The sequence below is a fragment of the Neovison vison genome, chromosome 1 (genome assembly GCF_020171115.1).
Source record: "Neovison vison isolate M4711 chromosome 1, ASM_NN_V1, whole genome shotgun sequence".
Classification (NCBI taxonomy): Eukaryota; Metazoa; Chordata; class Mammalia; order Carnivora; family Mustelidae; genus Neogale; species Neogale vison.
The window spans coordinates 90,044,024-90,057,250 of NC_058091.1; positions in this window are offsets into that span (position 1 = coordinate 90,044,024).

Consider the following 13,227-nt stretch of genomic DNA (forward strand, 5'->3'; position numbering starts at 1 on the left):
ATATCCCATGCTAGCTCAGGGCACCCTTGCGGCTCCAGGCCCGCCTCCTGTCACCAGCCCACGCCTCCTCCGTTTGTAAATCCTACATCACCTGCTTCGTCTGTGTGCTACTCTCCTCCTCCACGCCCTCCTCTTCTTTCTCCCTTGCCATCCACAGCTTTCCAGGATCGACCCATGCCAGCTAAAGATCAGTCTGGCGCACCGCCTACCCACCCCCCCAACCTTCCCCCGAGAAGACTGTCTTTTCCACCTCATTCCTTTCTGCAACCACTACTAGGAAATGTCCCTGGACTGGGAACACCCCTGACTCTGTAGAAGTGCCTCCCAAATTCCCACTTCTGTACCCAGATCCCAACCGTTCTTGATCTCAGGCTAATTGTCAGCTCCTCTCAGGGAAAGCTGACAATTAGCCTGAGATCAAGAACGGATGTGATTTTTATTTTTATTTTATTTTTTAAAATAAATAATGTGATGTGATCCAGAGCTCAGACTGCGGGAATTATATGGGGGGAATGGGGGAGGACTACTCCTCCAGGTTAATAGCTCAGAGATAACCTGTGCAAGACAAGGGCAGGAAACAATTTTTTTGTTCTTGCAGGGCAAGAGGGCAGAGGGCAGGAATGCCACTGCCCATATTCTGGTCCTTCAATCAAGAGTTCACAATCTTGGGGCGCCTGGGTGGCTCAGGTCATGATCTCAGGGTCCTGGAATAGAGCCCCACATCAGTCTCTCTGCTCAGCAGGGAGCCTGCTTCCCCACCCCCTCAACACACCTGCCTCTTTGCCTACTTGTGATCTCTGTCTGTCAAATAAATAAATAAAGTCTTAAAAAGAAAAAGAGTTCACCATCTTTAATTTCAAAACATTGAAAGGAGGGGTCCCTAGCATGTGCAGAACAGCTGCCTACAGACATCACCAACACACGCAAGGGCAGACTAATTTTTCTTGCAGCCTCTGTTGGACATAATAGCTATACCCACCCCATCTCTCTAGCCAACTTCCCCAAAACTTTGATCACCTCTTTTCTGAAGAGCTTTATGAATTTGAGTTATGCTGTAGCTCTAATCATTCAAGTTTATTATTATTATAATGATAAACTTTTTTTGGTGGAAAAATTCCAAATTGACCTATACTGTCCAAAATTACTGTAGGCCAAATAGATTATGATACATAAACATGATATGACTCCTAAAAATCACCTTTTGAGTCTGAAGATGTCCAAAGAGCTAAGAATACTTTGTGTGTGGAGGGAAGAAAGAACAAAGAAAAACCAGAAACAACCTAAATAGCCAGAAACAAGGTTTTCAACATTTCCCCCTTTTTCACAATAAATATATACAACTTTTTTTATTATTATAAAAGAAATTCAGGGGCACCTGGGTGGCTCAGTTTGTTAAAAGTCTGCCTTATGCTCAGGTCATGATGTCAGGTTCCTGAGGGCTCCCTGTGAGCAGGGAGTCTGCTTGTTCCTCTTCCTCTGCCTCATTGCCCATGCGCTCTCTCTCTCTCAAATAAGTAAAATCTTTTTAAAAAAGAAAAACAATTCAATAATATTAAAAAATCTTTAGGATAAAATAAAAAGAAAAAACTCACTCATGATCCTCCTGGCATGATAAAGCTATGGTTGTTGTTTTGAGCTCTTTTCCTGTCCAGGTGTTTTTATACAGTACCTGTTATGTTATATTGCATCCTGCTTTTTTCTTTATTTTTTTTAAGTAGGCTCCACACCCAGCAGGGAGCCCAATGCAGGGTTTGAATTCACAACCCTGAGATCAAAACCTGGGCTGAGATCAAGAGTAGAGGCTCAACCGACTGAGACAGCCAGGCACCCCATCCTGATTTTTTTTTAACTGTATGTTATATATTGATGGTCCTCCAAAATATCATTTTTTATGGCTACATGACATTCCATTAATATAATTCCATTAATATACATCATTTTTATTTTTATTTTTTACAGATTTAATTTATTTATTTGACAGAGAGAGAGCACAAGCAGAGGGAGTGGCAGGCAGAGGGAGGAAGAGAAGCAGGCTCCCCGCAGAGCAGGGGGAGCCCGATGCAGGGTGAGGATCATGACCTGAGCCAAAGGCAGTCACCCAACTGAGCCACCCAGGCGCCCTATACCACCGTTTTTATTTCACCTAGCCCTCATTTCTGGCTATTTAGGTTGTTTCTGGTTTTGCCATTATAAATCCATTCAACAAATATTTACTGAGCACACACATGCTAGTGCTGTGTGCCAGCCCTGGGGATACAGCTCCCAGATAAATAGGAGGGCCACGGATTTTCATGCCTGTGGCTTTTTTCCATGGTTTAGGTTCCTTTCTTAAGATAGAGTCTGAACTGATGAGTGAGTCAAAGAAGTTGTGAAAAATGAACAGTTCCTTTTCCTTAATGAAATTCATTGACATTTGCTGATGAAACAATACAGATATTTGAAGCTCTGGGAGTTGATGGCATCCCATTACATCACTCCCTACTCCCTTATGTTTTGAAGATTTTAGCACCTGGCTTATTGTCACTCTCTTTACTCCCACCTGCATAAAATTCCTGGTGTTTCTTTTATATATATATATATAGAGAGAGAGATTTTATTTATTTGACAGGCAGAGACAGCAAGGGTGGAAACACAAACAGAGGGAGTGGGAGAGGGAGAAGCAGGCTTCCCCCCCATTCATCTGCTCGTAGTTTGGTAATACCAGCTAAGCTCTGCTAAGCGATCCTTTCGCTGCTCTCGTCTAGGCTCATTCATGTGGCTATCGTCATTTGGAAGCTTGACTGGGGCTGGGTAACATGACCTCATGTGACTGGTGGTGGCTGGCCAGGGCACCTCAGCTCTTCTCCGTGGGACTTCTTGTCTTCCAGTAGGCCAGACCAGACTTCTCGACATCATGAATTTTCTAAGAGGGCAAAGGGGCAAGCTGCAAGATCTCTTGAGGATCAGACTTTGGGGACTCACACCATGTCATTCTGTTAGTCCAAGCAAGTCATAAGGCCAGCCCAGATTCAAGGGATTACAAAAACAGACTCCACTTCTTGCTGGGAGGAACAGCAAAATCACTGCCAAGGGTCATGTGGGAGAGGGTCAAGTGTAGCGGCCACCTTTGCAAGCCAACTTATCACACATATCGGAAGAACTGTGTACGTGATGCCGAATCATCAAGAATCACCAGGAATTTGGGGTACCTGGGTAGCTCAGTCGTTAAGCGTCTGCCTTCAGCTCAGGTCATGATCCCGGGGTCCTGGGATCGAGTCCCGCCTTGGGCTCCCTGCTCAACAGGGGAGCCTGCTTGTCCCTCTGCTTGCAGGTCTTCCCTCTCTCCCTCTCACTCTCCCTCTCTCAGTCTCTCTGACAAATAAATAAATAAGTAATTTTAAAAAACACATTTTGGGGCCCCTAAAAATATCCTGAGCCTTAGGCACGTTGCCTCTTGTGGATACACTGGCCCTGTCTCTTCTCCAACTGACACTACCCTCTTTTGGTTGTTTCCTCTCTCCATCACATCCAGCCTTCCCTCCTTACCTAGCTCTGATACTATGATTTATTACTGTCATCTCTCCCTTGCACACATGAACTTCCTGGCCCCTCTCTCCCATCGTATTCATCTGGCAAAACCCCATCCCTGTGCCTTCTCCAGACTGCACCCAAGGAGCTGAACATGGCTGGGAAAAAACACGTCTCCAGCCTGACCGGTCTCCCTTAAATCCATGCCCCCTCAAAGGTCCTTTGTGTTAGCCTCTCATGCTCCTGCATTTCCTCAGTCTTGTGCATTCTCTCACACTCCCCAAAAGCTGTTTTTACCTTTTTCTCTCTCCTCCAACCACTCTCACCCCCAACCACTCCTCCTTTCTCCTCACTCTGCTGGTGGTCTTGCTTCCAACTTCATGGAGAAAATAGAAGCAGTCTGAAGAGAACTTCCATGGGCTTCTATCGCCTACATGCAGCTGTTTCCATATACTCTGCCCTCCCTCCTGTTACTATAGATGGACTGCCTACGTTCTTACCGAGGTGAGCCCCTCCACGTGAGCACTAGTTCCCATCCTTCTCCCCGTGTAATTACAGGGCTCCCCAGTTCCTCCCATCCCTTCTGCATCCTCAGTCTGATATGGGATCATTTCCAGCAACCTCTCTCCCATCTTAAAATAAATGTCCTCTTTCAAACATATTCTCTTCCAGCTACATTTTTCTACTCCCCTTTACTGAAAACTCCTCAGAAATTTTTGTCTGTACTTACCGTCTTTACCTCTTCTCTCATTTTCTCCTGAAACCTCTCACCCCACCCAGCCACTGGAATAACTCTCGCCAATGCCTTCACCATCGTCAAATCCAGCCATGACTTCTCAGTCCTCATCTCAGGGGTTCCATAAAGCTGCATCTGATAGAGTTGTCCCCTGGACTTCTAGGATCCCTCTCACTGGCTTTTCCACCTACCTCAACAGCTTCCCCTTCAGTCTGTCTGCTTTGCTTTTTCTTCATCCTTCCAACTTCTTCCATGGCCTCAGGGCTCGACCCTTAGACCTCTTTTCTACCTTCACTCACTCTGGTCATGATCTCATCCAGCCTAATGGAATTCTAAAGTCCTGGCTAGAAGCTGAGTTCCTATTTCCCGAGTTCATGTTTCCAGCCAGGATTTCTCCTTGAAATCCAGACTCGTGTATCTGACTGCCTACTTGACACCTCCCCTTGGATTGCCTGACAGGCAATGCCAATTTAGCATGTCCAAATGCAGACTCATGACTTTCAGCCTACTGTCAGTCTACCAAGATCAGTAAATGGCTATTTCATCTATTCAGTGTTTGAGATTAAAGTCCTTGGCATTGTATTTCCCTCTCCTTTTGCTCTCACACCCCACATCCTACAACTCCTGTTGGCTCTGCCTTCAAGTTCATCCAGAACTTGATCACATTTCCCAATCTGACCTCTGATCCAAACCCATCTCTTGCTTGGACTACTGCAACACCTTCTCCTCCTCCTCCTTCTTCAAGATTTTCTTGATTTATTTATGAGTGAGAGAGAGCTAGAGTGAGCACAGGGGGAGGAGCAGAGGGAGAGGGACAAGCAGACTCCACATGAACACAGAGCCCAACACGGGGCTTGATCCCAGGATCCCACAATCCTGACCTGAGCTGAAATCAAGAGTCAGATGCTTAACTGGCTGAGCAATCCAGTCGCCCTACTGCAAAAGTTTCTTAGTGGGCCTTTTATTATCGTGTAGTAGCCAGGGTAATCCTGATGAAATAAGAAGCCAGCAAAATGCGATGTGGTACACTAAATCTTAAATCTGAAACAGAAAAAGATCATTAGTGAGAAACCAGGTGAAGTCTGAGTAAAGTCTGGGGTTTAGTTTACACTAAGATACCATTGTTGGCTTCTTCAGCTTGAAAAATGTAACACATTTGTTAATGTTAACTAGGGGAATGTTAACTAGGCTGATGTTAACACTAGGGGAATCTGGGTGAATGGCACATTTTTTATTATCTTTGCAGCTTTATTGTAAATCAAAATTTATTTGAAAATAAAAAGTGTCTAAAAGATTAAAGTTAGATTATGTCATATCTCTGCTCCAAATCCTCCAGCAGATCCCATCTGGCTTTATCCCCTATTCTCTCCCTGCTTTACTCTGCTCCAACCAAACTGACCTCTGTGTTGATTATTGAACACATCAAGCATGTCCCCTGCCTCAGGACCTTTGCACTAGCTGTTTCCTCTGTCTGGAATGCTCTTACCCAGATCTTTTCATAGCTCACTCCCTTATTTCATTCAGTCTTTCTTCCAGTTTCATTGTAGTAAAGTGGCTCACCCTGATCACTCTATATAATGATCCCGCCCTCACCTCTATCTATTTCCTTCAGCCTACTTTTTCTTTACAATGCTTTTCTCCACCTGACATACATATCTTTTAGCATATATTAATAGACAGATAGCTTCACTCCTTGAAGGCAAGGGCTTTGTTTGTTTAAGACTTTTTAAAGCTTTTATTTATTTATTTATTTGAGTGCTCTCTACACCCAATGTAGATCAAGAGCTGAGATCAAGAGTTGCATGTTTTCACTACTAAGCCATCCAGGGGCCCTGGCTTTGTTTTGTTTACTGCTGCATGCAGCTCTTGATTTATCATGCCCTATCTTGTACTGTCTGGCACTGAATTTGCACTCTTATTTGTCTTAGTTTTTGTCTTTATTGAGATTTGAGTCTGTTTCATGGGCAGGAAGAAAGATTCGGATTGATGGTGTACTCACTGCTCTCTCATAACCTGGAAGAAGAAAAAACAAACGTTCTCTGTGCCAACCTTTCACTGGCCTCCTCTCCATGGTTTTGTAAGATGGATGTTACTACTATTTCGGTTTTATGGAGGAGGAAGGAGAAGAGAACAAGGGCTTAGGGGACTTCTCCAAGGTCACAGAGCTAGCAGGTGATGGAACCAGGGTTCAGACCCAGGCCTGCTCACTCCCTTGCCATGCAATTTGATCTGGGCAACTGTGCATAGGAATGACAGACTGTATTTTCCAAAGATGGCTGCCATAGATCTCCCACCCCACATGCTCTTTTTCTAATGTGACTTCCACACTCCTCCTGTTGAGAGGTAGATTCTGTGTTCCCCTCCCTTGACTCCAGGCAGGCTTGTAACCATGGTGGACGGGATGCTCTGTGACTTCTGAGGTGGGGTCACAAAAGATGATCCAGGTTTGACATGATTCTCTTGAGACACTTGCCTTTGGAGACCCGAGCTCCCGTATAATCTGGGTGATCGCCCTGTGGTCCCCATGAGGCAGCCCAAACTAGCCCCAGTGGAGGGGTCTCAAGGAGAAGACCTGAGACCATGCAGAGAAAGGGAGAGACTCAGGCAGCCCTCGAGTGCTCCAGCTCCCACTGTTTCAGCTTCAGCCACTGACTAACTGGGGTTTCATTCATGAGAGACAAAGTCAGAACTGCCCAACTGAGGGGCACCTGGGTGGCTCACTCAGTTAAACATCTGACTCTTGATTTTGGCTCAGGTCATGATCTCAGGGTCATGGGATGGAGCCCCACATAAAGCTCCACGCTCAGCACAGAATCTGCATGAGATTCTCTCTCACTCCCTCTGCCCCTCCCCAACTGGTGTGTGTGTGTATGTGTGTGTCTAACTAGATAAATAATCTGAAAGAAAGAAAGAAAGAAAGAAAGAAAGAAAGAAAGAAAGAAAGAAAGAACTGCCCAGCTGGGCCCTTCCTAAGTCTCTGACCCACAGGAATCTGGGAAATAAAAATTATTATCATCTTAAGTCATTAAGTTTTGAGATAATTTATTATGTACAATGATAGATAACTGTGATAAAGGGTTGAAAAATTGTCAGAAATATTCAGTGGGCAAATCCCTCCTTTCTGGGCCTAAGTTTTCCTTGTAAATAGTGGGCGTTAACTTTGTGGTTTCTAAGAGTGGTTCCAACCCTGATGTTTAGGGCTTATCCCAATGTTTCCACACCCCCAGGTGTCCATTTTCACTGCCTCCTTAGTACTAGGTCATTATGCCACTATCCTATTACTCCCAGAGAAAAGACTAATGCCAAGGGAAGTCCCTGGGCCTGCTGGGAAAGAGGCGGGTGCCTCTGGCCCCAATCTGCTTGAGGTATCTTAAAGTGGAAGTGTGGTATATTGAAGCAAAATTAACAGGACTTGGAACACGGTCACTGATGACCTCTGAGAAAGTCTTATAACATTTTTGACACTTGGTTTCCTCATTTTTAAAATGCTGAGATGGTACCAGTCTTCCTCTCCATTGGGTCGGTTCTAAGGGAGAAGGAGATAGTGTGTGTGAAAGCTCATGTGTGTTAACTGGATGCAGGAGAGTAGGGACTGGGGTGAGTGGTTGCTGAGGCTTTGGGGATCCCTGCTAAAGTTCGTATCCTACCCTGGAATAGGGAGAAGGTTGGAAACGAGATCAATGACGGGTCGTTGAACTGGGTTGTTCTGAACTATGCTGGACTTGTCTCTTAGCAACTGTTTCTGAGCCAGTATCTCTTCCAATTCTATTTATTTAAGTCATCTCTACATTCAACATGGGGCTCAAACTCATGACCCTGAGACCAAGGGTTGCATGCTCCTCTGACAAAGTGAGGGTGCAGAGACAGGAAACTGGGGAGCATGGAGAGGCACTCATTCATTCATCCACACATTCATTGACCCACTAACAAATATCTCTCCTCATCCCTGTAGGAGCGTAGCATCATAGTCAGCATTGTAGTCAGAGGTTAAGAGGGACCCCAGAAACTCAATAAGCATTAGTTGAGTGAGCAAGTGAATTAATCTGAATGAAAAAAGAGTGCTGGGCCCTGACTTCAAGCAGCCTATGGTGTAGTAGGGCAGGCACACCCACTCACTACCCCACACTCTAAATTAAGGGGACCAGACACACCTGCGGGCCCTGGACCTCATGGAGACCCAGGGACATGCAGGTCTAGTCCCAGTCCTCACGTGCTAAGGTCAGTCACCTACCTGCTGGTTTTGTCCGGGTACCATCTCTCCAAGGCAGTCTGGCCCACCCATCAAGCGGAGGCTGCAAGAGGGAGCTGAGCTGGTCTAGCGAGGAAGTCAAGCATATTCAAATAGGTCACCCTCCACCGAGACTTTCTGCCAGGACAGGGCCTTTGGGTCCTGAAACCAATGTCCTCCCCACTGGTTGTTTCCTGTCCTCTACCCTCACTCCTACCCCACAGCGGGAGTTGGAACCAGTTTCTCAAGGCCTGAAGTCCTAACCAGCCATTGTGCCACACCTTTTGGCTGTGTGTGATTCTGTGTGTGTGTGTGTGTGTGTGTGTGTGTGTGCGCGCGCGCGTGTGTGTGTTGGCAGGGCCTACTGTATGCCTCGGGGGCTGGAGTGTCAGGTCTTAGGCCCCTGGACGTCAGGTTTGGGGCACCTGGAGATATCTGCTCATGGAAAGGGAAGAAGCTGGGCAGGGTCAACACTGACCATGTACTTTGGGGTTAGTTGAGAAGTGGGCTAGTTTTAGGGGCTGATTTAACAAAGAGACTGGGGGCTGCAGAACTATCCAGCCCTTACTGTCCCAGAGTGAAGCAGGGTCTGACAAACAGGTCCCGGTACTTTCCAGAAGATGGAGACAAGCTATTTCTTCTGTACTTTCTGAGATTCCCCATGACTCCAAATTGAAGTCTGAGAGGGGAGGCACAGGATTTCACCTCAGGGTACCCAAAGTCTGAAGGGAGAGACCCACAGTGTGCCCTAGGGGGTCCCCACCTTAGAGTTGGGAGAGATGAGTCTCCACCAGAAGCCAGAAAACAAGAGTAAGCCACCCAGGTGCCCCACCATTTGGATCATTTCTGGGTGGACAGTTCAGGAGCACCTGGGTTGGTTGAGCATCCGAATCTTGATCTCAGCTCAGGTCATGATCTCAGGGTTCTGGGATCAAGTCCCACGTCCGGCTCCTTGCTCAATGCAGAGTCTGCTTGTCCCTCTCCCACTGCCTCTCCCCCTGTTCCTGCTTGCTCTCTCTCTCTGTCAAATAAATAAATAAATCTTTAAAAAAATAAGTGTACATTTCAGTGACATTGACACTGATTACCAACATTCACATTGTTGGGCAACCATCACTATCATCTAGATCCAGAACTTTTTCATCATTCCAAACTGAAACTCTACTCATTAAACACTAACTCCCTATTCCCCATCACCCTGCTACTTGGCAACCACCCCTATTTTCAGACTCTAAGAATTTAACTATTCTAGGTACCACCTCATGTAAGAGGAATCATACAGTACTTGCCTTTTTTTTGACTGGCTGATTGCCCTTAGCATAATGTTCTCAAGATTCATTCATGTTGTAGCATGTGTCAGAATTTCCTTCCTTTGACTGAAAAATATTCCTTGTATGTATATATCACATTTTGTTTATCCATTTATCCACTGATGGATACTTGGGCTGTTTCCACCTTTTGGCTGTTGTAATAAGGCTGCTATAAAGAACATTATTGCATATATGGGTGTAGAAATATTTTAATTCCTGCCTTCACTAAGTATTTTCTAAGAGTTAAGTGGCTTTAAGAATATTAAAGAATATGGGCACCTGGGTGGCTCAGTGGATTAAATCCTCTGCCTTTGGCTCAGGTCATGGTCTCAGGGTCCTGGGATCGAGCCCCGCATCGGGCTCTCTGCTCAGCAGGGAGCCTGCTTCCTCCTCTCTCTCTCTCTCTGCCTGCCTCTTTGCCTACTTGTGATCTCTGTCTGTCAAATAAATAAATAAAATCTTTAAAATAAAATGATATTTCTTAGGCTTCCAACAAATTCAACACCTGAGTTAGGAAAAAGACATTTACATGTAATAAAAACTTATCCACCAGGGTAGCACTTGTGGGTTTCTATTAATAGAAATATTAGGAAATGTGTATTACTTAAATTTGGAAAGCAGACTTAAGTTATCACTTCTTGAAGTTTCGAAATCATTCTCCAAAGAATCATTTAAATAGGGTTCAGGATGTCCAGCCAGGGTCATAAATAAGAATAAAGGTGGCCTCCTGGCTTTAAACTACTGGTACATAATGTCAATTACAATCAAAGAGGTTGCATATGTCCAATGGCCCTTCTGGCTATTGTGATGAACAGTTCAAAAGGCTCTGGGGCTGAGTTCAGAACAGTTTCAAGTCTTTGCCAGGCAGTTTCCTCCAATACCTGGAGCTCAAATTACTGTCTTTGTCCAAGATGGCACTTCTAGTCCAAGCCTCTCCTCTGTCTATGCAGTCTGTCCAGCCAACCCCGGACTCCACACTGACACATCCATTCCAGCTGGGAGACTAGGTCTACGTAAATGAAATCAGGAGAAAGAATTGTCTTGGATCTAGGAGGATTGTGTGCTGGGAAATACTTGGTCATGCCGGTATGGGCGGGCCCTGCATCTCCACAGCCCCACACTGAAGCACAGCCATATGAAAATCATCATCAAAATGTAGTGAGCCTGATTCTGCAAATTACATCTAATTTGTAAAAACCCTGAAAGCCTGGAAAGGGTCTGTGTTTGTTTGTTTATTTTTAAGATTTACTTATTTGAGAGAGAGAGTGAGTGAGATAGAGCCTGAGCGGGGGAAAGGAGAGGGAGAAACAAATCCCTCTGTTGAGCAGGGAGCCCTTTGCTGGGCTTGATCCCAGGGTCCTGGGATCATGACCTGAGCTGAAAGCAGATGCTTAACTGACTAACCACCCAGGCGCCCCTTACAATTCTCTTAAGTGATGGTGAACAATGATATAATTGCAGACTAACAAATATAGAGGCTTACACATGCACATTTTTACATCCATGGAGCGAGGAGTGATGAGGTAAACCAGCCTCTTCGGAGTGAAAAGAAGTTAATCTCATGTATTCTAAAAACTTAAAACTCTGGAGGACTGTGACTCCCTTTCTTTTCAAAGGTATGTTTACACTGAAGCGTCCGGGTGGCTCAGTGGGTTAAACATCCAACTCTTGACTTCGACTCAGGTCATGATCTCAGGGTTGTGAGATCGAGCCCCACATTGGGCTTCACCTGGACATGGAGCTTGCTTAAGATTCTCTCTCTCCCTCTCCCTCTGCCATTTCCCTCATCCCCCAATTTAAAAAAAAAAAAAACTATTTAAAAAAAGGTATGTTGGGGGCGCCTGGGTGGCTCAGTGGGTTGGGCCTCTGCCTTCGGCTCAGGTCATGATCTCAGGGTCCTGGGATTGAGCCCCACATCGGGCTCTCTGCTCAGCAGGGAGCCTGCTTCCCCCTCTCTCTCTGACTGCCTCTCTGCCTACTTGTGATCTCTCTCTGTTAAATAAATAAAATCTTTAAAAAAAAAAAAAAAGGTATGTTGGGACAACTGCGTGGCTCAGTCAGTTAAGTGACTGCCTTTGGCTCAGATCATGATCCCAGGGTCCTAGGATCGAGCCCCAGGTCAGGCTCCCTGCTCAGCAGGGATCCTGCTTCTCCCTCTCCCTCTGCCTGCCACTCTGCTTTCTTGTGCTCTTTCTCTGTCAAATAAATAAATAAAATCTTTTTAAAAAATTAATTAACTTGGGGGTGCCTGGGTGGCTCAGTGGTTAAAGCCTCTGCCTTCAGCTTAGGTCATGATCCCAGAGTCCTGGGATCGAGCCCCACATCGGGCTCTCTGCTCAGCAGGGAGCCTGCCTCCTCCTCTCTCTCTCTCTGCCTGCCTCTCTGCCTACTTGTGATATGTCTGTCAAATAAATAAATAAAAATCTTTAAAAAGTTAATTAATTTTAAAAAGGTATGTTTATGTTTACTGATAATTTTTCTGTTAAAAAAATATAAACTTGGGTCACTTTTGAAATTTATATACAGTAAGTTTGTTTACCTGAGAGTTCACAGACCTGTGATCCTGCTGTGGATTCCAAAACAATTTCTGGAAACATAGAGAGGGGATCTGAAGGTTGTATGTATGTAATAAAGAAAGCCATCTTCCTCATTTCTGTCTCAAACAAATTTCTTTTAATAAATGGTAAAATTCATATTTCAAAAAAACCTGAGTTTGGGCTGTTATAGAATAATGAATGCCACATTTTGAAAGTACTGTATGGACAACTTAAGGGGAACCATGTGGAGAATGCATAATGATTGGGAGCCCTTATTTTAAACTCTACAAGAACCAATATGCTTGATTCATTTAGTGTAATTTTATTAAATTAACAAAAAAGAAGTTGTATAGGGCTGAAACACATGGACAGGATGGCAAATAAAGATGACTGACCCTGGGAATCTCTGCCAAGGTTTTATTTGTGTGTGTTGGTGGAGAAGTGTGGGCTTGAGGCCAGCTCCACCATAGAACAGACACAGCTCCCATCTCTAGGCCCAGGGAAATGGGATACCTCTCAGTTCTGAAATGTTGATGAGCTGTGGAGGGGAGAAGGACAGGAGAGCAGATGGAATTCCTGGACAATTGTTCCAGCTGTCACCAGAGAGGACAGGCAGGGGGGAGCACTGGATAATTTACAGAGGAACATATGCTAAGTCTTCTCCAGAACCATCTGGCCAAGAGAGGCCTGGGCATGGGGTGGATATTGTCTTTAGATCTGAGTAAACTTCAGCCTCCAGCCCAGCCCATTCCCTTTACCTGAACTGTGGCTTTCCCGGGAAGGCTCTGCTCCCTGAGTACTCACCTCCAGAGTTCCACCTGGCTCTCATTCTACTCCCACCTTTGCTGAGCCTGGCTTTCGTCTTTACTACCTTTTCTGGGAGGGCCAACTCTGGCCTTTGGGGCCTGT